Here is a 27,530-nt window from a genome sequence, read left to right as displayed (position 1 = left end):
CGTTTCCCCTTCATGTTCGTTTACCGTGTCTAGAAGATGCTGCAGCAGAATCCTGGCGATGAGTCGTAATAGTATTTTTAGAGTTAGAGGTTGCCTGGAGCAATGTGCTTGGCTGCATCCAAGAATCTCATTCAATTACCAGATCCAACTCCTTGGGTATCCCATATCTCTGGAACCCCGATACATAGCCATATTCTGTAAAGACTTTCTCCTGCAAACCCACCCTGAAACTTACAGCCTAGAAATCTCCCGGTCCCAGCATCCCAGGAAAGGCAAAACATATATAAATCTTTATTGTCGCATAATTTGCACACAGGCACAGTAATGCATTTAGGACATCTGGGTCAAAGAGCTAACACTCTAGGACCCTGTAACAGGGACTTAACCCTGTTAAGAAATGTGCCTCTAATCCAGCAGTATGCTGGTTAATTGCACACCTGCAATCAACCACCCCACCTGCCTAATCAGAACTCTGTCAGAAAAAGGCTATTATGAGAGACAGGAAGGGAGGATTCCTGAGCTCACAATTGGAGCTGACCCAGGAAAGACAGACAGAGGATTCCTGAGCTCACAATTGGAGCTGACCTATGAAAGACAGACCAGAGGATTTCCTTAGTCTCACAATTGGGACTGACCCAGGAAGGACAGATGTCTTGAGCTGCAAAGAGACTGCAGGCTGACAGCAAGACAAAGAGGAGAAGATTTCTAAACCTGGATCCTGATATTCCTGTAGCACACAAAGGGAGCAGAGATGACTTCCCCTACAGCTACAAGATACCGATAAGACTTTCTTACGGGACTGTTTATATATCTGTATATATGTTTACTGCTGCGGCCGAGTTTATTCGAGCATTTGCCCGTTCTCGGCCGCAGCAGTAACCTGGCGCGCGCCAGAGGGTGCCGGGCGCACGCCGAAGCCTCGGAGGAGAGGCCCGCCGATCGGGGCTTCCCCCTATCCTTACCGGGTCCGCCGGGTCCCCCGGAACGTCCCGCCGCCGTCAGTACATCCACGCGACACCAGGGCTCCCTCGGGGAGCCCTGGGCACGCGTACAGGCGGCACAGGCACCCGATGATGCATGACCGCGCATCGGTGATGCATGACCGCGCATCGGTGATGCATGACCGCGCATCGGTGATGCGCGGCACGCTGAGGGAGTGCGGCTCGCAAGCCGGGACATTTCCCGGCTTGCGGAATAAGCTGCACTCGAATAAAGTGTGCCGCCTGTGTATATATTTGGGGCTGGTAAATATCTTAGCTAACCACCCAGTTAGAGAGGGCTGGACTACATGTGCAGATATTCTCCCAAAACGGAATAGGTTTTTGTTTGGCTTAGTATGTTTTGCTGTGTTAAAGGGACAGGCGCAATAAAGCCTAATTTTAGTTTCACTTTAAACGGTCTCCATTCCGTACCTCTGCACACGTCTCTTACAGACCCCATGGATCAGAGGTAACCAAGTGGGCTGAAACTTTATTAGTGCGTCTGGTTAACCCCTTCATCGTCACAATGACTTGTCGCCAAATGTTGTACCCAGCACATTGCAATGTATTATTTTTTATTTTATTTTCTTGCCCATTCACTGCCAATGTATTTATCTATGCCACTTTAGGGCTATAGATAAATACAGTGACAAGAAATAATTTTTTTGGCAAATGCTTGTTTTTATTTCTTTTATATGTATTTTTTTTATTGATTTGTTAACTCCCGCAACCTTCCCGGTAGATCTAATCACCCACCCTGGGCCATGTACCTTTTTTACTCACCCCCCCTGCCTCCAATACAATAACTTGTGGATGTCAAGTGTCTTAACCCCTTCATTGCTTTAACGGCTAGCTGCTAATGTAATGAAGCTGCTTTAACTTTATTTTGACTAATAATGTACATGAGCAGTGGTTCTCCTGAGCTGAAATGCATTGAGCTTTCAGAGATATAGGCACCGGTATGGGGTGCGCGGTATCACTGCAATGATAAAATTCTCATGATGTGGTTTATTTAAACACATAGGCGATATCGGCACCCCCTATGTGGGCCAATATATTGGGACATATGTGGAAGTGCATGCACACCGCTAAATGGTGCTAGAGGGCGGTAATTATCTGCAGGTACACTGTGTCCAGGGAGGTCCAGACGTCACAAAGGAGATCAGCAAAGAAAATGGAAGCAGGTACACGGTCTTCTGAAGATGCAATTTAATGTGCCACCAAAGGGTCCAACGTTTCAACAAAAATTGCCTTTATCAATGAGAGGGCTACAGGATACACATAAAACACCACTATATATACACTGATAGGTACTCACCCATCCATGATTACTGCTGCCATTCTCCTGGATGTCGACGACCACATAGTGATGTCAGGACGCCAGTGCGACGTGGCGTGATGACATCATGCGCCACCAGGGGGGGAGCACAGGTGCCTGTGAAGAGACAGCCTCCCTGATGCCTGTAACAGGCAAAGATGGTGATCCTGCAACATGTGGGACATACAGAGAGCAGCCCTTCTACTGGCAGCCGAGGCTCCCCTGGTGACGTCAGCGTGCCCTCACAACGTGACACGATGATGTCAGACACGGGCGCGTCACGTAGCAGTGACATCACAGTGAGGCGCGGACATGCCGCGTCACCACGCGGCCCGCACGCATACTGCCGTGCGGGCAATGTTAGAATAATATGTGTCGCCACTGTATAAATACTGTTGAGCGATAAATATAAATATACAAAAAATGTATACTGTTATACTATAAATATAAATATACAAAATATATATACTGTTGTACTATAAATATACAAAATATATATCGTTGTACTATAAATATAAATATACAAAATATATATACCGTTGTAATATAAATATACATCCTATATATACCGTTGTACGATAAATATAAATATACAAAAAATGTATACTGTTGTACTATAAATATAAATATACCAAATATATATACTGTTGTACTATAAATATACAAAATATTTATACTGTTGTAATATAAATATAAATATACATCCTATATATACCGTTGTACGATAAATATAAAAATACAAAAAATGTATACTGTTGTACTATAAATATAAATATACAAAATATATATACTGTTGTAATATAAATATAAATATACATCCTATATACTGTACAGTATATACCGTTGTACTATAAATATACAAAAAATATATACTGTTGTACTATAAATATAAATATACAAACTACAGTATGTTGTAATATAAATCAACAGAAATACCAACAGTATTAGATACAGAACTGTACTGTAGATGTACTGTACTGTATGAACAGTACAGTACGTACAGTTTTCTATATATTTTTTTTTTTTTAAGTTTTATCAATATTCTTACGCGTTAGTTACCCTTGGTGCTCTTTTGCGGTCTCTGTTTCTTCCGTATGCATGATAGCACACAGTGGTTGATGGCACAACGAGGTCAGAAGTAGCTAACTAGCGCTGGATAGCAGCAATTCGGTGTCCGCTCGTGTACATCTCCTTAATTCGCATGCTGAGCTCCTTTGAAATCTTTTTAACAGGCATTGCTGCGAGTAGAAAGAAATACAAACACAAGAATGTGTATTCGATGTTTAGTCTGTGTATTCTATGTGCAGTCAATACACAAAATGGATGGTGTATTTATACGGTAATGACTCACATTAGAGTACGCCCACTTTCAATACCTGTACCTGGTCGCCATGCATAAAAGGTTACACACTTTGCATAGCCCACCACTTGAAGATCTTTATCTGAAATTGCCCTTGTCCAGATACTGCATTGTGCCACCTGCTTCCATGGAGCAACCCCGATTCTATGGACGCAGGAATCCACTCAACTCTGCCGTGCCTGTCAAGCTGAAAAAGCGAAAGGCGGCAGCCGTTTCCACGCCAAGGCCAAAGCGACAGGCTAAGGCCAATAAAGAAAACCTTCTGCTGACCCCAAAGGCTAAGGGTTTTCTTAGACGTAAGCCTCATTATGTCAAGAAGATATACGGTGATGTACTCTCGACGCAAAACGATTGGCAGCCAACCCATCGAAACCGCAGACCACTTCCTCACATACGCTTCGACGACTCTGCTGTAGCTGTCCCGGAAATCTTCAGCCCGTCTTCTCCACCCCCATCTTCTCCGGTTCCATCCGACGATGCCGCCACCTCTGAAATCCACGGGTCACTTTCTCCTTTGCTCTTAGACGACTCTGCTTCTCGCCCAGAAATCCAAAGGGCACTTTCTCCATCCCTCTTCGACGACGCTGCCGCTTCTCCTCTACCGGGTATCCACAGGTCACCTCCTCCACTCTTCCTCAATGCCGCTTCTGTCCACGGGACTCCCATCTCATCCTCCGTTGCACCCATCCCCCCAGATGTCCAGACGCCATGCACAAGAAGCAGCTCGTTAGACCGGATGCTGAATGGGATAAGTGTGGATCTCCCAAGGAATTCTATTGTGCTAGCAAAGATAGATCTGCTTCTGTAGACAATGCTAAATGTGGAGCAACGGATGCTACAAATGGATCAACGGATGGATCGACGGATGGAGAAGATAGAGGCTGACATAGCGGGCATACATTATTTGCTCCGTGCTAATGCCCCTGTTTCCCCGACGCCGGAGCAGGGGGGTGACATGGATGTGATGAATGGGACCTTCGACTCCCTTCTATCACCAAGCGCAGCCCCTCGACCAGAAGATGTAGTGTACATGTATGCCGTTGAGGAGGACATGACAACCCCGTCAAGACCACACTAGGAGACAACACGGCTACCACGACCGGAGGAAAGCTTCCTCCCAGACAACCTACCATCGCCCGTCGCCTCAAGCACACCCGCTCCCAAAAGACCTACACCCGCTCGCATCGATACGGTGCCCGATATTACCCTGTGCGATCTGCAACCAAAGCTCAGGGAGAAGTATAGGGTGAAGAGTGCTGGTGCACGCCACAAGTATGCCTTGTTCATATTTAAGCACCATATTCCCTACTGTTTGTACTGAGACTGGGCCTTCAAAGTGAACTACGATGGGAATCGCGTAAAAAAGGCGCTTCCTGTCAATTTAAGAAAAAACATTCTGGATGAAATGCGGCGCTTTTATCCAATTACAGATCCTGTAATGAAAGGCGTTTGAGACTGCATTAATGGCGTTTTGCGCCATGCAAGGAATCGGCCATGGATGGACAATGTGGAGGACTTTCTGTAAGACCATACTGTTGTGCTGAACTGTATTGTACTGTACATGTTTTGACCTGCTGTACTTAAACAAAGGAGATGTTGTTGTGTGTTTTTTTACACAGGACATGCACAATTCCAGTCCCTGGGGGCCGCAAACAGGCACGGTTTTCAAGGTTGTCCTGAAAACCTGCCCTCTTTGCTGCCCTTGAGGCCTGTACTGGTGCAGGTCTGACTCACAGTGTTGCGCACCATCCCACTGTACTGTACTGTATACTGTGTTTCTTTAATAAAGGAGATGTTACTTAAAATGTTTCAACATTGTACAGTATTTGTAAATAAATGTTTTTGTACTTACTCCACCAATAAAAGAACATGTTTATTTGTCTTACATTGTTTCCATTTGCTCCTTTGATAGTGCAGTAAGCCTCGACATTTGTTACACTGTTTTTTTACTGCCAGACCGCAAAGCCGCAACATTGTCAAAAAAGAGCAATGATCACGTAATTGGCGTGGGAACTAGGGCCTCGGTCAAGTTCATGGCCAATTGGCGTGGGAACTTCTATTCTAGGGCACCTAGAAATAAAATTCATTTTGCCCATAGATGTTAGGAACCCCCTCACTTGACCCCAACAGGGTCCGACCAGTAATGGCGGCGAGAAAGTGTCACGCCGGCGAGGAGGGTCCTACCATTGACCGTAATGGCGGAGAAAGCCGCGCTGCTTTGAAACGGCTATGTCAGAATGAGCAGAAACATGGAACCCATAACTCCGATTCTGTTCAACCTAGAGGGCTCAGATTCGGTCACCATGTAGTCCTATTTCCGGCAGGATTGCATGGCAAATAGCGACCCTCTCGTGGCAACAGAACGGAGTCAGGGTAATGGCAAAGTTTAGGTTACTGCCATTGACTTGCGTGGCAGAAAAAAGCCACTTTTGTAATGTGCTTTTAAACTTTATTTTTGTATCTTCGGTTCTGGGGGACGTGAAAGGCTGATATTTGGCCACTGTGTCAAGGGTCCTTCCGCATGAGGACCAGGCAAATTTCAACCCGCTCCGACCCACAGAACGGATTATTTTAAATTATATTTATATATTTATATTTTAAAGATATTAAAGAATGTATTGTATTTTGGGTCGAGGACTGTAGTGGTGCAGACTGTTTTGCACACCATCCCACTGTACAGTATACAGTATGTATTGACTTGTCGTTCTTTAATAAAGGAGATATTGCGTTTGATAAAGTCAAAAGACGAAACGCGTCAGAGTATTGATCTGCATGTTTTTTTAATTTTGGGCGTTATGCCGCAATAAAGTTTTTTCATATTGCACGGTGCCTCCAGCCTGATATTATCTAGCAGTGCTCAGAGTCCCTTCACTCGTTTTTTTGATCCTACCGCCGGGACGGACGCACGCGACGGAGCAGAAGGTTTCTACCCCCACACAGCACACCGGAATTAAAGCAGTTTTGTGAGTATATGTACTCCCTGCTACGAGGAACCACTGGGATTATGAGGCCCACCCAAAGAGGGACCGCCGGGTGAAGCCAGCTGTGCACCGGTCAGGTTAGAAGGCTTCTCTCCCTATAGTGGCATGTATTCCCCTGTGACTTAATTATATGCTGCAACTTAATGTTTTACATTGATTGTTGATTTGGGGTTGAAATCCTGCTCTTAAAGAATCTATATGGACATTGCACGGCTCTACTAGGTGGATATTAGAGCACCCAATTAGGGAGTCAGTCCCTTGTCTTCACTGTACTGTATACTGTAGACATGCTCAGTATAGTGTAAGAGTACTAAAAAAAAATAGAAGAATAGATATACACAAACTGTACAGTACAGTATGTACTGGCACTGTATACTGTAGAAGACACATAATGTAAGTGATACTGTACATGTAGAATAAATGCATAGTTTTATTTTTTTGTGTTTATTACACAGTATACTGTACGGCCGGAAAACATCAGCATACAGTACTGTTTCAGGTACAATATTCTATCCTAATCAATAACAAGGGCAAAAAAACTGTAGACGTGGGGTTTTAAATCCGATTCAGCAATGTGCAGGCATTGTCACACAACGCGATATTATCCATCGAAATCCCCCCATTAGCAGTTTTCTTTTCTGAGTAAAAACAAAAAGAAAAGTTTTAATGTACAGTAATGGTCAGCCCCCTAAAGAAGTACCCAGCCAGCCCCACCAATAATTTTCTCCTGTTCACATGCGCATGCACCTAGCGTTCCACCAATTGTTCAGTATCTGCAGTACAGTACTGTAGAAGTCGCTCAGCCAATGATATTGCTTACAGGAGAATCGCTTGACTTTGGAATCGCACCGATATTTATACATTATTGTCAAAATAAAAAAAAACACAGAAAATAATACGGCAACAATACTCACCATAGTATTTACCATTCAGCTGGCGCCGGCGCCGGTCCACTGCCGGTCTAGCTTTCTTGATCATCCATGTCAATAGTTTGCAGCGGGACTAGTCCACCTGTAGTCAGCTGGTGAGGCTGGAAATTGCTTAGGTACATGCAAGCTTCATCGAAACTGTACGCGAAATCCGGCTCAGCCTCAGGCTCAAAGTTGTCACTGACGACGGGACCGTCATTGGAAGCCGGTGCTGGTGCATTGCTTGGCAGCGACTGTTGTTTCTTAGTTGTTTTAAGATGACCCTTCGCCTTTTGCCGCCTTCATGATCATAGATACCGGAAAAATCCGGTGATACACACAAATACCCTCCAACAAATTGTGGCTCAATACTGTGAAAACAGGGATCGCTACATAACCTTTTCCTTACTGCACGCATAGTTTTCGATAAAATACTGATAAATTTGAACAACTGTTGCCATCTTATCCTCTGTTGCATTAATCGCAGCACATATCAAATACGCGTAACTTCTGTCGGGTTTTTGGAAAGCGGGCTGCACTTGAACACTCATGGTGGGTGGGTCTCTGGAGAATACTGTAACCAAAACTGGTCTTTGTCTTTCTTTAATATGAGAAGCCTAAATTGATACATTTTTGCAACCTCTTCCTTCAGTCTCAAGGCCAAGTTACAATAGCACACTGTGGTATCTTTTTTAAACGAAACACCTGCAAGTCGACACATTACTGAAGTGTATGCGCATTACAATTCATGAATATCTGCCATCTGGCGGACACGCGAAGCATTTCAGCCTATTAAATCCGAACCATTATCAATAAACGCATCAACCGCGCGTCAGCCGGGCATGACCCATGGCTGGGAATGCAAAATGAACGCGGCATGCGCCAGGTGAAGAGCGTCGCATTCCAGGAACAAGCCAGGGAAAAAACGCTGATTTGTTAGAATAAAAGCTGCCGCAGCAGTATGTGCTAGCTAGAAGCCAGTACACAGTTTCCCCTCTCTATGAAATTTGCCTTGTCGGTCCTGATACTCTGAGAGGTAAAAACCTCCCTTCAGATTCAGAATCTCTTCCTATAGAGAGAGATTTCTCTGCCCATGCAAACCCTCCAGGGATCAGCATATATGTTGTTACTCCCTTAGTACAGTCTGAGACCACCCTGCCTATATTACTAGTCTTGGTGTTTAAATCTGAGCTATTTAGTTTTCCTGCCCTTGCTAGACCTCAGCCCCTCAGCACTGCATCTAAATATGCCCCAGCAACCGTTGGGTTACTCGGGGTAAAAATTATAACTCCTGTCTTAAAGTGTACTTTCTCACACATGTCCAGCAAACCTTAGAACCTCAGTGATTGATGCTAAGTCACTTATCACTATATCTGATTTTCTCACTATTCAAACCCAGACACCCTCACCACTGGCGAGGAGTCCCGTTATCAGAATTTTTGCACTAGTAAACACATCTATTTCTGTTTTTGTCATGACAAGCACCCCTGTTGTTAGGGCCCTTTCAGTTTTGGATAAGACTCCTTTTGCTTCTAAGGTTTCTGCTATTAAGAGTTTCCATGGTTCCAACTTGTCGCTTGTTGTCTCTAACTCCCATCATTACTCCCCCATTATCCGTCAGTGACGCTCAAGCACCAGCTCCTGACGCTAGTTCTCCTATCGGTACCCCTGCATAGCTAGATGTTTCTGTTATGGATTCCGATCCTCCAGCTCCGGAGTCGATTCCTCTACTCGCTGCTTCTTTTGTAGTCTCTCAGGCCCCTGTCACTGAAGTACAGACTTCAGCTTCTGATGTTAGCTCCCCGCCCTCCGCTACCCTTGCTCTGCCAGATTCTCAAGTTTCTGATATTAAAGCCCCAAAGCCTATTCCTACTCCCCAGACAATACTATCTCCCACTGAGGGTTCTAGAGTAGTTGGGAGCTCCACTGCTGATTGCTTCTCTGCCTCTGTGAAACCATGGTTTCCCCCTCGGAACCTTCTGTTGCCCTGTTATTTCCTCTGTGTTGGAAATACTCTGTACGTATCCCAAGATTTCGGTCTCTATGCCTGGTTTACTGCTTGCCTTTTCACCTTCCATACCAAACCTGGAAATGCTCCCACCCACCCTATACCCTCGCTGACACCTACCTGGGAGACCTCTGAAGGAGATAACCATCTCAAATTTCTACATGCAGAGGTCAGCCAAGACTTTGTCTGTCCCAAAGGTCGCTCTGGTATATTCGATCAACTATCGATGCCGCTTATCCTGAACTCTGGTCCCATTACTAAAGACTGGGTATCAGTGGGGGTTCTTCTGCTGTTTCTGCTCCGGAAACCCCTGGTACTTCACAGCCCTGGATTTCCAAGCCATTTCGCGTGGCGAGCCATGTACCAATGTTGTCTCTACCACCACTCTCATATCCTAGAACAGTACTCACCACAGAACTGCTCGTTTACGGATCTCCTTTCTGCCTAAAAAACTTTTGGAACAACTCAATGTCCCCGAGACCCATGAATGGCCCTGTCTGGCCGCAGTTCTCACTGGGGGGTGGGGGTACGCAAAGGAGTGCCCACGAGTCTCTGGACCACGACTCTACCCCCAATCCTAGACAGTTCAGGAACAATTCCAGGTCCCCCAACTCTATGAGTGGTCTTGTTCGCCCAGAGGTCTCACGTGAAGGGGGGGGGGGGGGTACTGTAAAGAATCCACACCTCAGTTTACTGTTTGCCTTGCCTTACAGACAAGTGCAGCCCGGAGACACTGCTCCTGATATTTACTGCAGCTTCACCCTGGGTTCACTCATTAAAGCAATGCTGTCACACGCCCCTTCTGCTATTGGTTCACTGACCTTTAAAGACAGCCTTCCCACAACGCTCCCTGCCGAGCATAGTCCTTCCTGGATGTCTCAAGTATTCTGCCACAAGCCCTAAGGCTTGGCGGCTCTGTTGTGTGCTAATCTCTCTAGTTCTATTCCCTAGTTAACGCAGAGGTCTGTTCCTGTCTCCTGTGCTGAAGCGGAGTACACTTAATGTTAACTTCATATCCCTGTTTCCTGAGGCTGGCTGCTAGTCTCATGCAGCGGCCTGTTCCTGTCTCCTGTGCTGAAGCGGAGTACTCTTCATGTTAACTTCAGATCCCTGTTGCCTGAGGCCGGCTGCTAGTTGCAAGCAGCGGCCTGTTCCTGTCTCCTGTGCTGAAGCGGATGTCTCTCCAGTGTTGACTTCAGCTCCCTGTTTCTTGAGGTCTGCTATCCTTTTATAGCAGAGTCTATCTACTGGTTCCTGGGGCCTGCCGCTCATTCTCCATTGCAGAGGCCGTGTCCGGGTTCCTGTGCTGAAGTGGAGGATTCTCCAGTGCGTACTTCAGCTTCCAGTTTCCTGAGGCCTGCTGTCCCTCCCTAGAAGAGGCCGTTCTATGAGTCCTGAGGTCTGTAGCTCTCTCTCTCCATGCACAGGCCCGCTCTGGACTCTTGCGCTAAAGCACAGGTTTACCAGTGCTGCCTGGCGGTGTGCCCACTCCGGTCTGCCTATCCTTTCCTGAGACCAGTACCATGGTCCATGGTCACCGCACGCGCAGAACCCACGCCCGTGCTCACGCTCCTAAACTGAAGCGGGGAACTTCTAATTACCTGTTGCCGAACTCCTGCTTGAATAACGTTTATCCTAATCTCTCCAGTCCTGACCATGGCTTGTCCACTGATGATGCTGCCTTCTCCAGCCCCAACCCTGCTACGTACGACTACGAACTGCGCAATCCGGATCAGCCTGCGCGGTCTAAGGTCGGGGCTTTTACAACCCCACCTCAGCCACGTGGTCCGACCCAGGTTTGTGGCGAGCACAACCGTGACAATAATAGATGAGGTTGAAAAAAGACATGCGCCCATCAAGTTCAACCTATACTAAATTTTGATGACAGATACTTTATCCTATATCCACTTACAGTATATTGATCCAGAGGAAGGCAAACAAAAAACTCCAGTGACATATCATCCAATGATATCTCATAAACGGGAAAATAAATTCCTTCCTGACTCCAAGAATTGGCAATCAGATTACTCACCCAGATCAACACCCTTCCCATATTTACTTATATATACCTTTCCTTTTTAAAACGAGGTTGTCACGGGAGACCAATGCTTTTAACACAAAAATTAACCAGATCCTTTGATTGAACAAAATGTGAGATAAAATAAATTGTGATTTATTTACACGAGAAACACACACAGCTTGAAGTACAAAATAATACGAATACAAGCTTACTGGAATGTGGAAAAATTAAATAAAATGTCCACGGAACGAAATTCACAAGAATAAATTCTCTAGGCAGCAGGAGAGAGGAGCGGGGTTGGTGGGCAAATAGAGCCCTGCAACAGTCTTTGGTTAGGGCTCTGCATGTGACCCCTGTTTCTCTGCCGAACGTAAATTTTTCTTTCTGTCCTTGCAGGATTCGTTCACAAATCCTTAGTTCTAACGAACTCTTGAAGTGGGGAATAATCCTTATTTACGATGGAATAGTCCTTGTACCGCACAATGCATCTTAGATGAATCTAACATCCCCACTGACTGAACAGACTTTTAAAACCATTCAATGCCTATCTGTACTACGTCAGCCAATCTCGCGTGAGAACCAAAGCTCAAACCTATGGCAGAGTTGCCCACAGTTCCTGCAGCCGGGCAAGGGGCTTCATGGTATGCCAAGGGTCATGCGCTAACATCACACCTGAGCCACTTAGCATACCTGACCAAGCCCCTTCCATGGTGGCAGAATGTCTACCTCTGTGCCGGACATCTTGACATCTGACAGGCAAACCTATTTGTATTTACTTCCCTACACTTGACACTTTAAATTGTCGGTCCCTTTTAAGTCCGGACTTTCCTAGACATTCGAGAATCATCTCAGCGTGATGTCCTGGAAGTCCTGACTTAAGTTTATGCATGACTCATTAACCAGAATGGCCGGTCTTATAATGTACTTGTGATCCCCCAATGTATCCGCTGCCGTGCCTGTTGGAATGTTAATTTCCTTCGGCTCATAATTTAAATACACCAAAATAGGGGGACTTTTATTCACTACTTTTCATAAAAGTTATTAACACGGAAAACTTTACTGCTTTACTGTTGGGACCCCAGCAGCATTCACACCAAATTTCACAGTGCTGGCATACTCCTAAGTTACTCCCTGCGCCTGTGCTGTGTGGAGAAGCGGCTGACAATTTTAAAGTCTTTTTTTCCCTCTTTGCGTTTTGGCAGAATTTGTGGAACTAATCGAAAACCGCAACCGCACTCATACAATGTAACCTAGTATAACGATGTGGTAAGTGTAGTTGGAACACTTAAAACCAATCCATTAGCGGTGACCACACTCATTCAATGTAGCTTATTTTAATGCGTGTGGTCCTCCTATTCCTAGCAGGACACATACAGACAATTTTAATGCATTTACAGGCTTGCAGCCAGCAGTGGGCTGCAGAGCTCAAAATTCACATTTACAATATGACTCAGGGGCACCCAGCCAGGCATAATACCTTTATTTACTGGCCTGGGTACTGTGACAGGGGGGGTTGCTAGCCCGGTAATAAAGGGGTTACTCCCCAGCTGGCAACCCCTACACCCGTCCGGGGGGTGAGGGGTTAATGTAATTATGTGTAATAATTTGTATGCATTCCCCTGCTTCAGCACAAAATGTATTCCCCTTTGTTTTCTGTGTTCCCGCCCTGTGACGTGATTGCACCAAACACATACACTGGGATCAGGTCGGGAGGGCAAGGGTTAAATGTATTTGGTTTTATGACCTTTTGTTTGATCCTTCCCACCCTTTTGGCCACCATTTGCATTGAGGTACAGAATGCCATGTATTCCTACAGTATGCAAAGTTTAAAGGGCTGGTGCAATTACTGTAAAAGACCACCAGATGGCGCCCGAGAGTATATGCGAAGATCCGTCATTGAAAAGCAATGGGCTATGCTTTAACATAAGCGTTCCCAGAAAGTTACCTTCAAGGTTCAGGGGAAACCCCTGTGATACAATTTAGCTACTTGGGGAGAATGTTAAACCGCAGCATCCGAAAGTAGCTACGGTTCAATCAACAAGAGACAGGGGGTTGCCAATGCTTCTTCCCATTGACAAAACATATATTAATATATTAATTTGGTTATACCTTGGCGTTGGTATGCAGGCTTATGATGCTTTGGCCAAAGGGTTAACTAAATAACCAAGTATTTAATATTATTATTGAAGTATTTTACATTATACTTTTTATCATACTGTATATGTTTTGTCAATGGGATGTAGCATTGGGCACCCCCTGTTTCTTGTTATATGCAATTGCCATGCTCAGTAGCTCTCTTGTTGACATAAATATATATTCATGATGTGGTGGGTGTGGGAGTTTGAGCTAGCTGGGAATGTGTGTTAATCACTGTTCAATCAAACCTCAATTGACGTGGGAAATTAGGTCAGAGTTTTGAACTTGAATATGTAAAAAGTATTCAAATGTATAACTCAAAAAGTATAAAAGCTAGAACAATAATTCTTTCAATTCCTGGATCCTGGGAGGCTGCTCCCTCGACCCCAACCAAGTCCGACGGGCAATGCCCACGGGAAGGGGCCACGCCAACTGCGAGGGTTGCCATCATTAAAGTCAATGGCGAAAGAAAGACTGCTGTTTTAAAATGAGGTTTTGGACCTAAAAACATTATCTCCGGTTCGGTAATACCTGGAGGGCTGAAATTTGGCCATGAGGCAGAGACCCCTGAGACAGGATTGCATGGCAGGTTTCAGCCCTCTCAGATTAACCGAATGGAGTATTTTTGATGTCTATAAATTGTGATATATTTCTGTATAGTCAGGGCTACCCAATTAGCCCGCAAAAGTTCCTGGCCATTTGAACTTGTAATGAGCCATCAGGCGCCGGTGTGTCTGTGTGCCTTGTCCTGATCAAAGCTTCACCCCCGAGATTAAGTATGCAGGGGGGAGAAAGAGTAGGACATGGCTGTTTATGTTTAAGTGCCTCAAATCACACCTCCAGTCAGCGTTTCCCCTGTGAAAAAATACATATGGTAGACTCAGAGGCACCAGGCTTAAGAGTGGGGTTCAGTAAATGGGACTCTGACTGGGAGGATGTGCACATGTGCCCAACCCCTGTGGGCAGGTACTACCCTGCTTCCCACATGAGCTGGCAAGAGGTAATTGGGGCCAGGTAATTGTTATCCAATACCTGAGTCCCAATGTTAAGGGATCGAGCCCAAATCCCATATAAGTGATTACAAGCTCTATGCCCAGTGTCTTCGTTTTGTATCCTGATGCCTGATGAACTGCTAGCCTGTGTCCTGGGCTATTTCATCTGTCCCCTTCCCAAGTAAGTGTTATATTTTGTTTGTTATTTGCTCAATACTGTATGTCCACCTGTCTTCTAAGGAATACAATCTCTTTATTATATCACAGTCTCATTCAATGCAACCCTGATTATTTGGTGTATATTAAAACCCTGAAGCTACCGTGACAGGTACCCCTTCACCGTCACAGAGGTCAAACCTTTTTTTTTAACAAATCTTTGTATCTGCCATCACAGTCTCCATAGGGTAATGAATTCCACATTTTAACTGCCCTTACTGTAATGAACATTTTCCTTTGTTGCTGGTGAAATCTCCTTTCCTCCAAACTTTAGGAATTACCCCAAATCCTTTGTACTGCCCTTGGGATGAAAAGTTATTTTGAAATCTCCTTGAATTGTCCCCAAATATATTTGTAAATAGTTAATATATACCCTTTTTAGACACCTCTTTTCTAATGTAAATACATCTAATTTAGCTAGCTTCTCCTGATAAGTTAGATTGTCCATCCCCTTTATTAATTTGGTGGCTCTTCTCTATACTCTCTCTAGTTCCATAATGTATTTTCTAAGGAGTGATGCCCAAAACTGTACTCAATACTCAAGGTGTTGTCTCACGAATGCTTTATAAAGGGGAATACTTATGTTTACTGCCCTTCCATCCATTGCCAGTTTAATGCAAGATAAGATCCTGTTTGACTTTGGGCACTATTGCTAAGCTTACTGTCTACAAGCACTCCCAAATCCTTCTCAATCAAGGATTTCCCTGATTTATCCCATTTAATTTATAAGTTGTGTTCTTATTCTTGCTTCTCAAATGCATAACCTTACATTTATCTGTATTAAACCTCATCTGCCATTTACCTGCCCAAGTTTCAAGTCTCTCCAAGTCCTTCTGAGAGAAATTGAATCCTGCTCTGATTCTACTACCTTACATAATTTAGTGTCATCAGCAAAGATGGAGACTTTGCTCTCGATGCAACCTCAAGGTCATTAATAAACAAGTTAAAAAGCAGGGGTCTCAGTACCGATCCCTGAGGTACTCTACTCACGACTTTAGCACAACCTGAAAAAGTTCTATTTATGACAACCCTCTGTTGTCTATCCTTCAGTTTTCAATCCAGGTACATATATTTTGACTGGGTCCAATTTGCTTTATTTTGTACACCAACCTCTTGTGCGGAGCTGTATCAAAAGTCTTTGCAAAATCTAAGTAGACCACATCAACTGCATTACCTTGGTCTAAACAAAATGGCTGTAACCTAATGTCCTAGACCAGGGGTGGCCAACTCCAGTCTTCAAGGGCCACCAACAGGCCAGGTGTTCCGGATATTCCTACTTCAGCACAGGTGGCTCAATCAGTGGCTCAGTTGAAGACAGAGCTACTGATTGAGCCACCTGTGCTGAAGAATGGATATCTTGAAAAGGTGACCTGTTGGTAGTCCTTGAGAACTGGAGTTTTCCTAGTTTTCCTGTCCTAGATCATTACTGCTGTGAAGTGCTATGTAGATTACTGCTGTGAAGTGCTATATATATATATATATATATATACACACAAGAGAAAAAGGAGCCCAAGAAAATAGCACTCTGGTATACCGTTGGCAATATCAAAAATACATTTATTTATTAGATTTGTCAAAAAGAAATAAAAGATAGCACAGAAATTTAAAAACACGGCATAGATGCCCTGTGCGTAAACCAGAGCAATATGCTGACTAAAGTGCCCGTCATACCTGATAGAAACACTGAAAGAAGCCAGGCAATGAATGGCAAATATCCCTAGCTTAAGTACAAGTCCCAAAAGAAAAATTAATTGAATAATAATTATACAGCTTCTTAGGGAAAAAACAGCAAACAGTGCTACTCTGTGGCAGGTATAGAGTTAATGAGAGTATGCCACCCATATATACATAAGGTGTGGGGGAGCTGGAACCAAAACCTCACAGAGATATAAAGTCTCTTCAAAAATGTCATGGGACTAATAATGTAATGGATTTGATACCAAAACAAGCCTCAATGACAATACAAAAAGCCAGTCCTGTTGGAGAGACAAGTAACAAGTAGATTGGATCCAGATTCAATTAGAAACAGTCCTGGAGTGTGTATAAACACACAGCACTGTCCTGCATACGTGTGGAGGTATCAAGGCACATATAAGACAGCAGCATAAATAAGTATAATTACGTATCCCAAGAGGGGGAGAAACCAGGGGATCCTGCCCACTTCACCCACTCCTACGCGTTTCGGCTGAATGCCTTCAACTGGGAGTAGTGGGGTAGGCAGGGTAGTATGCACTCTTAAAAGGGATTGAATTAGCGCCAAAAAATGTGATTGCCAGGTGAAAATTAAGACCCCAGACATACCTTAATGATTACCAGGGGTGCGGGAGACAAATAATCCTATTGCGCATGCGCAACATGACATCATCGGCTATGTGCGCTCCAAGTTGAGACGCACAGCCATAGAGCCCTGTGCGTCTGTGCATAGTTCCGACCGGAGGTCCCAAACTACGGGGAGAATACCAATTAATGTCTTCAACTAATATGGAGCATGCGCATGCGCATCATAGCGTAACCGAATACATGTGCGTCTCAAGTTGAAACGCACGGCCATAGTGCCTAATATGCATGCGCATGATACAGCCCTGTTTCTCAAATTCAGAAAGGAAGTACCAGTACCTGCCTCAATACATTTTAAAGCATACAGAGGCTATAATAAATACTGGTAAAGCACCCTGTGTGGCCTAACATAACATTAAATACAAAAAGCAACATGATAATAGGATGTAAAATAAATACATGACAACACATGTTAATCTATTAGGATTCTAGGAATGTTAACAATGCATTAACATATGCAGTTATGTAAGGGCTGAATGCCAGATGTTGACAAAATTAGCTTTAAAAACTGCACTGAACCTTTTAAATACAATCCAAATCAGGTAAAAGCACATAAAGTATCATCATAAACTGTTAACATTATAAATGTGCCTAGATCAAAATAAGGGTTATCCAGTATCCTCCCATTATGATATATGGGTATTCACAACGAATATAATGTAGATGGATTAACATATAAATCCATATTATATCACAGTCACAGTGTCAGAAAATGATGCATAGATGGTTCCAAATGTGGATTCTCGTCGACTCGGAAAGATGTTTCTTTCTCATGATGTTAAGTCCCGGATGAAGTTGGATAAATATAATCCGTGATGACTCCAGAATCCGTCAGAAGATGGCCATACCCAGGATTCTAAAAATAATAAAGAGAAAGAAAAAAAAGGGGGTCTGTTGAATGTTCTTATAATAATTTTTAAAGTTTAAAAGGATATACAACAGTTAAATTTCTAGTAATCAGATGACCAATATTCAAATGACTGCCCAAATTGTAATGTAATAATAGGTCAGGTGATAATACTAACAGCCCAAACAGTTATCGGGTGCTGAGGGTAAAAGTATAGAAAGAAAGAACGAAAGAACCGAAGGGAAAATACAGCAAAAATATATACGTCAATATATAAAAAAAGCCCAAAAACAAAAAGCCATATATAAGAGCTACAAAAACATAGAGAAGCCCAGGTTGTCGTTAAGACCCCGTGGAATCATGGAGTCCATCTGGACTATCCACCTGGACTCCCTACGCAGTAAAGCTTTCTTCAAGTCTCCACCCCGAATTCCCAAAGTGACTTTTTCTATTGCAAAGGCCTTCAGGAGGGTATAATCTGATTTATGCATCAGAAGGAAGTGTCTGGCTATTTAGGTGATCTTTTTGAACCCTTCTAGGTCCCTCGTAGCGTTCTTAATGTTTCTTGTATGCTCGAGGACTCGAAACCTGAATTCACGTGTGGTCATCCCGATATAGGGAAGGCCACATGGACAGGTGATACAATAGATAACTCCCTTGGTTTTGCAACCAAGGAAGTATTTTATTCTAAATGTATGAGCTCCAGAGTTATCAGTAAACACCTCCGTCTGATGCATAAACCTGCACGCAGAGAAATTCATGCATTTGTAAAAGCCCTTTTTCCTGAAAGTGGATAGAAATGTCTTGGTGGTATTGGGAACAAAATGACTATTGACCAGTTTATCCTTTAGGTTAGGAGATTTCCGGCTAGTCATATTGATTCTGCTACCCAAGACTCGTTTAAGGTCAGGGTCAGTCATCAAGACACCCCAGTGAGCCTGTAGTGTATTACGTAACACAGACCACTGTTTATTATGAGTGCCAATAAACCTTATTTATTTTTTAGTAGATGTTTTAATTTTGGGTTGCAGGAGAGAGTCCCTAGATTCTCTAAGACCCCCCTGAAAACATCTCTCAACACACCGACGGCTATAAACCCGTTGATAAAATCTTTTTTTCATCTCCTCTGCTCTCTCAAGAAAAGCTGACTCGGTAGACACATTGCGTTTTAATCGTAGGAATTTGCTGGTGGGGATACCTTTTATCTGATGTCCTGGATGGAAGCTAGTGGTGTGAAGTACAGTATAGAGTTGGTGGCGGTCCCCTTATGAAAAATATTCGTAAGGAAACAGCCACCAGGCCCAACACTAATGTATAAATCCAGGCATTCAACCCTTGTAGAGTACAAGGGGAATGTAATATTGAATACATGTCCCTGCCTGAGATTTGTTTCTGTCTGTGTGTCTGTGTGTGTGTGTCTGTCTGTGGTGTGTATATGTATGTGTGCCTGTCTGTGTGTGTGTGTCACCCCCCACTGCCGGAACATGTCCCCACCTTAAAAACCAACAAAAATACATAATGCAGACAATGTCAAATAGAGAAACTGGTAATAAATTAGAATAAATGCTGTGTCTCACTCTCAGCAAACATTGCCACAGGTGGCTCTTGACTAAAAGGGACCTGAGGTATCTGACACACTGTAATGCACCAAATACGTATGGTTAATGCAACCACATACATAGAAAAGAAACAATGCATCAAAGCATAATAATTTGCACAAACAAAAAAGTCAGTATATAAATGCTGAAAGCACTCAGCCATAGAACGCATAATGCGTAGTGTAAGAAATGATAATGCATGGATGACTATGTATCCTGTCAGAAAGCGACACCTTAAATACCAACATAAACACATAATGCAGACACTGTCACATGGAGAAACTAGTGATAAATTGAAGGCAGAATAAATGCTGTGTGTCTCGCTCTCAGCAAACATTGCCACAGGTGGTTCTTGACTGCAAAGGACCTAAGGTGCCTGAACTGCTGCAATGCACAAAATACATATGGTTAATGGAACAACATCCATAGATAGTGTAACAATGCATCAAAGCATAATAATTTGCACAAACAATGTGGCAACTACGTGAAATATCATCCAATGCAAATGAAGGCCAATATCACCCCTTATCTTTCTGTAGTGAATTATTATTTGTGTTAAACAGTATCTGGCTGGCTGATGTCCATGATCAGCATGTACAGTATATGCTGTAGAAAAGATTCCTAGTATCAGCAAACAACATAGTGGGGCTGTGCTCCTCAATACCCATTAGGGATTAGTTACATGGAGGAAATGCGGCTAACTGGCTGACACCCCAAGGCATATATATAAAACGGTGTTCTGAGTGTCTACATCTTCAATATAACATCTGAAGTTACAGTGGCAGCTGAGCTGAGTCTTCTGCGGCCGCCACCGCAATGTGCGGGCAGACTCCGGGCAGACGCGGCTGGTGACACGCGGCTGGTGACGCGTGCCACGCGTCACTGTGACGCCGGTCACACGTTCCGCCGGCATCCCCGGGTAAGGGGACATGGGACAGGGGAATGGAGGGGAGATGCGGGAAGAGGGGGAGCAGAGGCAGCCAGGGGGTTGCGAGGGGAGGGGAAGACGCGTGAAGCTGCCGAAGCAGAGGTGGAGCAGCCAAGCAGCCAGGGGGTCGCGAGGGGAGGGGAAGATGCGGCTGAGCGCGGCCAAGTTTGGCGCCAGCCAAAAAAAGCCCCGGATAATTACGGGCATTTGTAAGATTGAAGTTGGCCACAGCAGTTGTCAGGGTCGCCTAGACCTCCTGCCTAGCCATAGCTTCTTTGTCCACTGGGTGTGCTGCTGCCTTGTGTTTCCTCTGGGTTCCTCTGTCTGCCTGTCTGTCTTCTTGTTGCTCCTGTCTCTGTCCTTTATAGCTCTGCTTCCTGTCTGTTGCTTTTGCCTTTGCTTGAAGTCAGACTCCTTCAGTATTGCTCATGCCTCTGATCCTGATCTGTTTTCTGTACCTGTACCATAGAAGTTTGTTCACAGTAAAAGCCCTTGCTAGTAATCTGGCTTGTCCCTGTTTGTTCCTTGCTCCCCGTTCTCAGTCCCTGCTCCCCGGTCTCAGTCCCTGCTCCCCGTTCTCAGTCCCTGCTCCCGGAGCTGTCCTGCCCCGCCTGTCCTGTTCCAGTATCCTCGTTGCTGACCTCTGCTTGTTACCTGACTTCGCTACCTGCCGCCTGCCTCGGAACCCTGCTTGTTACTTGACTTCGCTACCTGCCGCCTGCCTCGGACCCCTGCTTGTTACCTGACTTCGCTACCTGCCGCCTGCCTCGGACCCCTGCTTGTGACCCCTACTACGCTCGTGCTGTTCCGGCCACCGAGATCCTACCCACCACAGGAGTCTCCCATGACAGAAAGCAAAGGCCACTCTAGATCTCGCTGGAACAGATTCTTCTTCTGCCTGCACCCTTTCCTGCCTGCTGCAGCAGACCACATCCGCATGGTTGAAGATAAGTACTTTCGTTTCTTTTTTGTAAAATCCCAGTTGGGAAGGTTTTTTTGCTGCTAAGTGTTCTGCAAGAATTATTGCGTTCATAACGAAAAAACATTTTTGCTGAGACTAGAACTGTTGCTGCAGAGACTATTGCAGCTTTCTTTGAGATTTTTCTTTTTGTGCAGTGCCTGGGTTTACCCTTGCAGTACCTGTTGCCACCTTTTTAGACTCTGACTTTTCATTTCCTGGACAAGGCTTGTCTCTGCATCCCTGGTTGGACCATTGCTGTTCACAGGGTTCCCATTTCAAAAGACAAGAGTGCTTCTATTATTTTGTTACTGCATGCAGGAAAAATCACAGCAATCTGTAGTTCTTCCTATGATTGGTTCTAAGGTTTCAGGTTTACCTGCAAGTTCCCTTAAAGTTTGTTTCTCTGTAACCTGTGATATCCCTACACCTGATATCAAGGGTTTCAGATTTAACTGCAAGGTTCTCTGTCTGATATTCCTATGTCTGATGTCTAAAGTTTCAGATTTAAACTGCAGGTTCTCTCTGTCTGTATGATATCCCTACGCCTGATTTCTAAAGTTTCAGATATAACGACAGGTTTCTCTGTCTATGTTTTTTCCTTGCATTTATAAATCTCTGTGACTGATGCTAAATTCTCAAAAGGTCAGCTCTCCTATCTTGTGTCTCTCTGTGTCTAATATGCCTGTTGTTCATTCTAATGCTTCTGCTTTAAAAACACATTTCCTCTTTACTGGTTTCTTGGGAAGTGTGGTTTCCCCATGTCTGAAATTATGGCTCCCACTCAAACAGTCTTGAGCAGTAAATGTGAACACAGTACCACTGATTCTTCAGAGCTTCTCAAAGCAAGGAAGAAGAAGAAAAAGAAGGGAGGCATTACTGTGGAAGTTGCAGAAGGAATTAAGAATGAAAATTTAACCTCAGAGTCTGCATTTGATGAAAGAGATATGCTGCAGCTTAAGGCAACTCACAGACGTATCCCAAGAATAGTGGAAGAAAAGAAAGATGCCCCTACTCAGACGCTTCAAGCTGCACAGAAAGCGATTGATTGTCTTTATGGACGTTTAGATAAGGAGCAAGAAGCCAACGCTGCACTACAGAGCTGTCTTTCCTCAGCAATTGCTAAGTGTGTTCTCAAGGAAAAAGAAAAGCACCAGTTGGAGAGTGACTTGGATGTCATGTCAGGTGAGCTGGAGAAGGCATATGCTGATGCTGCTGAGAATCGGCGCCTCGCTTCTAAAAGTAACGAATTCCTGGAAATCTCTATGAAGGAAATTGACAGGCTTAATACAGAGCTTAAAATCTCCCAGGAGGAGATTTGCTACTTCAAAAAAGAGATGGAAGTCGTTCGGGAGGAGAGATGCTACTTGAAAACAGAGATATGTTCTATGAGAGACGCCTCCGAAGAGTTAAATAGTAGGTTTGAAACTATAAACCAAATGAGTAAGAACTTCTCTGTCCAAGCCATTGAAGGAGATAAAAGACTCCATGAATCAGAAGAGGAGAAGAGACTATTGATAGAAGAAAAGTCAAGGATGCAATTAGCGCTGGAAAAAGCAGAGGGTGACTGGGAAAAAGAAAAATATCAGTTGGAGAATGACAGGGTGATCTTGTCAAGTAAGCTGGAGAAGGCCTACGCTGATTCCTCCCAGTACCAGACTTTCATGGCTCAAGTTGACGCAGCACTGGAAGCATCTCAGAAAGAGGTTCACAGGCTTACTACAGAGCTGGAAGCCACTAAGGAGAAGAGTTGCCACTTCAACACAGAACTATGTTCATTGAGAGAAATCTTCGAGGGTTAAATATCAGTTTTGAAACTGTAACCCAAGAGTGCAAGAATATCTATGTCCAAGTCAGTGAAGGAGATAAGAAACTCCATGAATTAGGAGAGGAGAAGAAACAGTTGGCCCAGGAAAAGTTAGACGTGCAGACAGCACTGCAGAATGCAGAGAGAGTGCTGCAAGAAGAATGTGTCTCCCTGGAGTGGCGCACACAAGCAGAAAATATGCGGCAGAGTCAGCTGCGAGAACTGCGTACACATCTGCAGGACACCAAGGAGAAATGGGTGAATGCTGAAGAAAAGCAGCGAGTTCTGCAGGAAGAAAGTTTCCAGACTGCCTACAAAATAAAGATGCTGCAAGATTATTTGAGTACCCAGTGTGTCCCCAAAGAACAGCATAAGGAGCTGAAGGCCACACTGAGCATAACCAGAGCCTCGCTGGAGGAAGAGCTACAGCTAGCAACTAAACACACATCTCAGCAACTCACAGCGCTGCAGGCGCAGATCGCTGAGCTCAAGACACAGCTTGCCAAAAAGGAGAGAGAGAAGGTGTCCGTCTGTCAAGTGGCTGGTCTGACACAGCGCTATGAGGTCAAAATGGCTGATGCCTGCAAATTATTGGACCACACAGCCCGTGATAAGGTCCGGCTGCAGCTGGAGCTGTACAATGCCCGGGAGGAGTACCGGCAGCTGCAGATCAGAAATGAAGAAGATGCAACATATCTAAGCTTTACTCTGAGTCAGCTGGGAGATATGGAGTCGCGACTCAACTCCAAAAGAGTTGAACTGACAACTGCTTTGAGTGGGAAAAGAAGTGCAGAAGGACAGCTTCAAGAGCTGAAAACTCGAATAGCTGGTTTTTCATTGGGTGCTGCCACGAAACGGCAGTCGCAAGAGGAGACCATGGAGAGCGAACTCTGTGACCCCAATGACTCATGTGGAAAATCTGCAGCCGTCCTTGATGCCCACATTCCTGATGTCTCTGTCCCTGCTTTTGGGTTGAACGCACCCATTCGGAGGTTCCTTGCAGCAACCAATGTACCTGTGGAGTACCCTCTGCCCACTGACAAACCACCAGAGGTGGGTCACCTTGAGTCCACTTTTCATCAAGGCCTCCGGGAAGAGCCTGGAGGATCGTCCGGAGAATGCTCTCGAGAGGGGGGAGTAATGTCAGGGTCGCCTAGACCTCCTGCCTAGCCATAGCTTCTTTGTCCACTGGGTGTGCTGCTGCCTTGTGTTTCCTCTGGGTTCCTCTGTCTGCCTGTCTGTCTTCTTGTTGCTCCTGTCTCTGTCCTTTATAGCTCTGCTTCCTGTCTGTTGCTTTTGCCTTTGCTTGAAGTCAGACTCCTTAAGTATTGCTCATGCCTCTGATCCGGATCTGTTTTTTGTACCTGTACCATAGAAGTCTGTTCACAGTAAAAGCCCTTGCTAGTAATCTGGCTTGTCCCTGTTTGTTCCTTGCTCCCCGTTCTCAGTCCCTGCTCCCCGGTCTCAGTCCCTGCTCCCCGTTCTCAGTCCCTGCTCCCGGACCTGTCCTGCCCCACCTGTCCTGTTCCAGTCTTCTCATTGCCGACCTCTGCTTGTTACCTGACTTCACTACCTGCCGCCTGCCTCGGACCCCTGCTTGTTACCTGACTTCGCTACCTGCCGCCTGCCTCGGACCCTTGCTTGTTACCTGACTTCGCTACCTGCCGCCTGCCTCGGACCCCTGCTTGTGACCCCTACTACGCTCGTGCTGTTCCAGCCACCGAGATCCTACCCGCCACAGGAGTCTCCCGTGACAGCAGTATTCCTTGTGTGCTGTTTCTTCTTGCTGGGCCACCATCTGGTAAATTGTATACACTATTATTTTATGGAACTAGCATCTGGATTTTTTCTGTATATATATACATACATATACCACTACTGTTGTTTGTGCAACTAGTTACAGTAGCTTTGTAGATATGAATGAAACTCTTTTAAAATAACCTATGTTACTGTTTTAGATTAGGTCACATTATTTGCCTCAATTTATCGGAGCTTAGGTCATCTGGACCTGTGTATTCATAACATACAGTGATGCCTGAACACAGAAATGGTCCAAGTTACATTAATATAATGTACAGTATGTCATGCAACAGTATGCATTTTAAAACATAATTTATTCAATCACACTAATTTAATAGTTTTCCTTTACTTTCACCTTTTTACCTGATCCCAAGCCATACTGTAGTACAACCCTTTATGAAGAAGATATTTAATTGTAGACCTCAGATCTACAGTATAGTCAAACCTTCTTTCAGAACTCACATACCGTCCTTTCTTCTATTCAGCAGGAATTGGACATTTTGAACTAGCAATGGTAAGTGTTGTTTCCAATCCATTGAGATATTACCTTTCCAAGTTACTGTAAGTGACTAGCTTATGGCTACTTTCCCAAAATTCAGTAATATTTAATGCACAACTCCATTTGGTTCTACAGGGGGACATTATTTGATAGTGAGACAGCTTCTGCTGAAAATGTATTACAATGGTTAAAAGGACATTGCAATAGTTTATAGTATTTAAAATTTATAGCAGCACAGAAATAGAAGTATATATCATATTCATACAGGTTTTATTGGAGCTTCAGGGTTTAAATAATGATATGACCTCTCTGAAATTTTGGTTTGATTGTACTGCTGCTCTAAACCTAATAATCTTTCCAACTTAACACTCTGCAATTAGTTTGACTGATACGACAACTACAAATTCTCTTCCTAAAACCTCTTGGAAAGACACATTTATTAGCTGCTTCTTTTTTCCCAAAACCTATTATACCAGAAATGTGCTCATATATAGATAAAAACATATAAATGCTCTAGAGTTGCTTACTATATTTGAACATTTGTTTAATTACAGTAACTATATAGAATGTTCGAAACAAGGAATAGGCATTTTATTTTGCTTCTTGAAGAAGTGGCATTTTCATTTTCTTTGTTCTGAAAAACCAGGTGAATTAATTGCTACCTCCATAACATTTTTAATAAATCTCTAAACACAGTAATTAGAAAACATCAGGAAATGTATGCCATTATGGTTATAATTACTTTTAAATAGCGTATAATCAAAACCCCTAATTACAGTTTTAAAAAAAAAAATTTCTTTACAAACCATCTAATTATGAAGCAAATCTCTGTAAATATGTTTTTTTTTCTTTTCATATAACCACATGATTTATAAAAATGAAAGCATAGAGACCTCTGAATTTGGAAACAGGCATTGTTCGATGTAAAGGGGAAATGATTTATAGTGGCATGATACACTGGTAATACATTTTTTTTAAGATAATTTGTTTTTTTGAATATATAGTGTAAGAGTGTAACGTATGTGCTTGCCACAAACTGGTACCGGACCGCGGGGCTAAGGTGGGGATGTATAAACACCGACCTTAGGCCACGGAGTCAGGTCCGGAGTGCGAATTCCATAATCAGACATAGCCAGGTCAGGATTGGAGAAGGTAGGGTTAATGTTATCCAGGCAGGGGTCAAGGCAGGCGGCACAGGAGCGGTGGTCGAGGAAACAAGCCGAGGTCATCAACAGGAAATCTTGGGTGAAGGTACTTCAGCACAGGAGGCTAGAACCTTGAGAGAAGCCACTGCAGCAGAGATGCTTCAGCGAAGGTGCTGCAGTGTGACAGGAAAAGGCCAGGAGTGAACTTCACTTGGAGGAAGCAGGAACCAGAGGTTCAGACACGCCACAGGAAATGCTGGGGAAACCAGCGTAGCCGCTACAGCACGGCGAAGGCGAAGTCTGCCAGGAACAAGGAAAGCAGCACCGGGGCTGCTATGCAAGAAGGCCGTGGGATGCCGGGGACTGGAAGCAGGATACAAGGCACAAGGAGCCCAGCAGGCCAAACACGGAGTCTGTGACATGCACAGTTACTTGCAACTTGGATTGCAAAGTCTATGTCCAGCCACTTTCTGAGGGCGGGGCAGGCACTAAATAGCACAGGAGGGCAATCAGGCCAGAGCTGCACAGGAGGCAGCAGGAGGCAGGTGATTGCAGAAGCAGGGAATAGATTGTCTGGAACCTGCAAAGCTCCGGATGGAAGGGCTCCAGCCAAAGCCAGGAGTGGATTCCTGACAAAGAGACGTGTTCAGAGGTACGCAATGGAGACCGTTTAAAGTGAAATAAAAATTAGG

The sequence above is a fragment of the Ascaphus truei genome, chromosome 2 (assembly GCF_040206685.1).
Source record: "Ascaphus truei isolate aAscTru1 chromosome 2, aAscTru1.hap1, whole genome shotgun sequence".
Classification (NCBI taxonomy): Eukaryota; Metazoa; Chordata; class Amphibia; order Anura; family Ascaphidae; genus Ascaphus; species Ascaphus truei.
This window is presented reverse-complemented; position numbering follows the sequence as displayed.